The sequence below is a fragment of the Montipora foliosa genome, chromosome 13 (genome assembly GCF_036669935.1).
Source record: "Montipora foliosa isolate CH-2021 chromosome 13, ASM3666993v2, whole genome shotgun sequence".
NCBI lineage: Eukaryota > Metazoa > Cnidaria > Anthozoa > Scleractinia > Acroporidae > Montipora > Montipora foliosa.
This window is the reverse complement of record NC_090881.1, coordinates 2,354,418-2,359,417: the sequence shown is the minus strand read 5'-3', so window position 1 is coordinate 2,359,417 and position 5,000 is coordinate 2,354,418.

The following is a 5,000-nucleotide window of genomic DNA, read 5'->3' as shown; positions in this document are numbered from 1 at the left end:
TTTTGTCTTCGGCAAACGTTTAAAGACACGAACGAAGTTTCCTGTACTGTTAAGTTAGTAGTGTTACCAACGTTCGAAAAAGCATAACTTTAGGTGAACGCGCGTACCTCTTTTTCTCGAGTAAATGATATCTACGGTAAATAGCTTTTGTGTATTCGTGTTTTGCCTTGCTTTAGGTTTCCAATATGATCAAATTCAACTTTCTAGCCAAAAATTGAAGGGATATAAACCTTTACAAACGGCCTCAAAGATTTCACCCGAATTTTTCCCGCAAATGGAGTTAAATACACGCACTGCTTTACAGAACGATTTGAAACGCCAAATGGATGGCAGACTTTCAAAATGGTCTCATTTAAAAGCATGCGAAATATACAGTCTGTATGTGTTAAAATCGGGCAGATTAAAATCAATTTATTCGCGGCATTCGCTAAAGAGTTTATTATAATTTTTGAAGCAGTCAACATGCAAATTAAGTTGTTGTAATACCTATAACTACCCATTGTCAGAATGATAAGTAAAAAACGAAACAAAGTTTGGCCAAAGCTTAATAATATCTCTAAAGTAGACAGTTTTGCGATTTCTATGATGTATAATGTATTGTTTTTTGTCTTCAGCAAAAGTTTGAAGAGACGAACGACGTTTCCTGTACTGTTAAGTTAATAGTGTTACCAAAGTTCAAAAAACCATAATTTAAGGTGAACGCGCGTACCTGATTTTCTCAAGTAAATGATATCTACGGTAAATAGTTTTTGTGTAATCGTGTTTTGCCTTGCTTTAGCTTTACAATAAGCTCAATAAAAACTTTCTAGCCGAAAATTGAGGGGATATAAACCTTTACAAACGGCCTCAAAGATTTCAGGCGAATTTTTCCAGCAAAATGGAGTTAAATACACGCACTGCTTTACAGAACGATTTCAAACGCCAAACAGATGCCAGACTTTCAAAATTGGTCTGAATTAAAAGCATGGGAAATATACAGTCTGTATGTGTTAAAATCGGGCAGATTAAAAACAATTTGTTACCGGCATTTGCTAAGCAATCTATGATAAATTTTGAAGCAGTCAACATGCAAATTATTGTGTTGTAATACCTATCACGACCCTTTGTCAGAATGATAAGTAAAAAACGAAACAAAGTTTGGCCAAAGCATAATAATATCTTTAAAGTAGACAGTTTTGCGATTTCTATGATGTATAATGTATTGTTTTTTGTCTGCGGCAAAAGTTTGAAGACACGAACGACGTTTCCTGTACTGTTAAGTTAATAGTGTTACCAACGCTCGAAAAAGCATAATTTAAGGTGAAGGCGTGTACCTGATTTTCTCGAGTAAATAATGTCTACGGTAAATTGTTTTTGTGTAATCGTGTTTTTCCTTGCTTTAGCTTTCCAATAAGATCAACTTAAACTTTCTCAGCCAAAAATTAAGGGAAGATAAACCTTTACAAACGGCCTCAAAGATTTCACCCGAATTTTTCCCGCAAAATGGACTTAAATACACTCACTGCTCTACAGAACGATTTCAAACGCCAAATAGATGGGACACTTTCAAAATTGGTCTCATTTAAAAGCATGGGAAATATACAGTCTGTATGTGCTAAAATCAGAAAGATTAAAAACAATTTGCTTCCAGCATTCGCTAAGGAGTCTATGAGAATTTTTGAAGCAATCAACATGCAAATTATGGTGTTGTAATAAGTATTACTATCCTTTGTCAGAATGATAACTGAAAAGCGAAAGAAAGTTTGGCCAAAGCATAATAATATCTGTAAAGTAGACAGTTTTGCGATTTCTATGATGTATAATGTATTGTTTTTTTTGTCTGCGGCAAAAGTTTGAACACACGAACGAAGTTTCCTGTACTGTTAAGTTAATAGTGTTACCAACGTTCCAAAAAAAAAGCTTAATTTAAGGTTAACGGGCGTACCTGGTTTTCTCGAGTAAATGATATCTAAGGTAAATAGTTTTTGTGTAATCGTGTTTTGCCTTGCTTTAACTTTCCAATAAGATCAAATTAAACTTTCTAGCCAAAAAATTAAGGGAAGATAGACCTTTGCAAACGGCCTCAAAGATTTCACCCGAATTTTTCCCGCAAATGGAGTTAAATACACTCACTGCTCTACAGAACGATTTCAAACGCAAAATACATAGCAGACTTTCAAAATTGGTCTCATTTAAAAGCATGGGAAATATACAGTCTGTATGTGTTAAAATCGGTCAGATTAAAAAAAATTATTCCCGGCATTCGCTAAGGAGTCTATGATAATTTTTGAAGCAATCAACATTCAAATTATGGTGTTGTAATAAGTATTACTATCCCTTGTCAGAATGATAACTGAAAAGCGAAAGAAAGTTTGGCCAAACCATAATAATATCTCTAAAGTAGACAGTTTTGCCATTTCTATGATGTATAATGTATTGTTTTTTGTCTTCGGCAAAAGTTTAAACACACGAACGACGTTTCCTGTACTGTTAAGTTAATAGTGTTACAAACCTTCGAAAAAGCATAATTTAAGGTAAACGCGCCTACGTGATTTTCTCGAGTAAATGATATCTAGGATAAATATTTTTTATGTAATCGTGTTTTGCCTTGCCTTAGCTTTCCAGTAACGTCAAATTAAACTTTCTAGCCGAAAATTGAGGGGATATAAACTTTTACAAACGGCCTCAAAGATTTCACACGATTTTTTCCCACAAAATGGAATTAAATACCCGCACTGCTTTACAGAACGATTTCAAACGCCAAATAGATGGTCTCATTTTAAAGCATGGGAAATATACGGTTTGTATGTGTTAAATTCGGGCAGGTTAAAAACAATTTGTTCCCGGCATTTGCTAAGAAGTGTATGATAAATTTTGAAGCAGTCAACATTCAAATTATGGTGTTGTAGAGACGTATTACTATGACTTGTCAGAATGATAACTGAAAAACGAAACAAAGTTTGGCCAAAGCTTAACAATATCTCTAAAGTAGACAGTTTTGCAATTTCTATGATGTATAATGTATTGTTTTTTTGTCTTCGGCAAAAGTTTGAAGACACGAACGAAGTTTCCTGTACTGTTAAGTTAATAGTGTTACCAACCTTCGAAAGAGCATAACTTTAGGTGAACGCGCGCACCTAATTTTCTCGAGTACATAATATCTAGGATAAATACTTTTTGTGTAATCGTGTTTTGCTTTGCTTTAGCTTTCCAATAAGATCAATAAAAACTTTCTAGCCGAAAATTGAGGGGATATAAACCTTTACAAACAGCCTCAAAGATTTCACGCGAATTTTTCCCGCAAAATGGAGTCAAATACAACCACTGCTTTACAGAACGATTTCAAACGCCAAATAGATGGCATACTTTCACAATTGGTCTTAGTTAAAAGCATGGGAAATATACAGTCTGTATGTGTTAAAATCGGGCAGATTAAAAACAATTTGTTTCGGGCATTCGCTAAGGAGTCTATGGTAATTTTTGAAGCAGTCAACATGCAAATTATGGTGTTGTAATACGTATTACTATCCAGTATAAGAATGATAACTAAAAAACGAAAGAAAGTTTAACCAAAGCATAATAATATCTCTAAAGTAGACAGTTTTGCCATTTCTATGATGTATAATGTATTCTTTTTTGTCTTCGGCAAAAGATTGAAGACACGAACGAAGTTTCCTGTACTGCTAAGTTAATAGTGTTACCAACGTTCGAAAAAGCATAATTTAAGGTGAAGGCGTGTACCTGATTTTCTCGAGTAAATGATATCTACGGTAAATAGCTTTTATGTAATCATGTTTTGCCTTTCCTTAGCTGTCCAATAAGATCAAATTAAACTTTCTATCCGAAAATTGAGGGGATATAAACTTTTACAAACGGCCTCAAAGATTTCACGTGAATTTTTCCCGCAAAATGGAGTCAAATACAATCACTGCTTTACAGAACGATTTCAAACGCCAAATAGAAGGCAGACTTTCAAAATTGGTCTCATTTAAAAGCATGGGAAATATATAGTCTGTATGTGTTAAAATCCGGCAGATTAAAAACAGTTTCTTCCCGGCATTCGCTAAGAAGTCTATGATAATTTTTGAAGCAGTCAACATTCAAATTATGGTGTTGTAGGGACGTATTACTATCCCATGTCAGAATGATAACTGAAAAACGAAACAAAGTTTGGCCAAAGCTTAATAATATTTGTAAAGTAGACAGTTTTGCAATTTCTATGATGTATAATGTATTGCTTTTTGTCTTCGGCAAAAGTTTGAAGACACGAACGAAGTTTCCTAAACTGTTAAGTTAATAGTGTTACCAACGTTCGAAAAAGCATAATTTAAGGTGAAGGCGCGTACCTGATTTTCTCGAGTACATGATATATAAGATAAATAGTCTTTGTGTAATCGTGTTTTGCCTTGCTTTAGCTTTCCAATAAGATCAAATTCAACTTTCTAGCTGAAATTTGAGGGGATATAAACCTTTACAAACGGCCTCAAAGATTTCACGCGAATGTTTTCGGCAAAATGGAGTTAAATACACGCACTGCTTTACAGAACAATTTCAAACGCCAAATAGATGGCAGACTTTCAAAATAGGTCTCATTTAAAAGCATGGGAAATATACAGTCTGTATGTGTTAAAATCGGGCAGATTAGAAACAATTTATCCTGGCCCTCTCCGAATCAAATAGCATAACAGTAGACACCATTGTTTGGGCTTGCTCTGTTTGCTGAGAAGGGTGTTTGACAAGGAAATAAGAAACTTTCCAATTGCGGATAATCTTTGGCTATGTAGCTGGCCATATAGCCGCTTTAATAATCACTTGAGTTTAATAACAAACAAATGAAGGAAGCCCTAAACAGCAAAGGTGAGGGCCAAAATCCGCCTCAAATAGTCAAAGATATGTGGTTAGGCTAAGGGTAGGGGGGGGGGGAGGGAGTGGTTAAAACGAAGTATGATACGATCCCTCTATGCAGTCAAGTCCAAAAGCACATGGGACTAATAGACTGCCTAGAGGGTTCGAAGAATGCT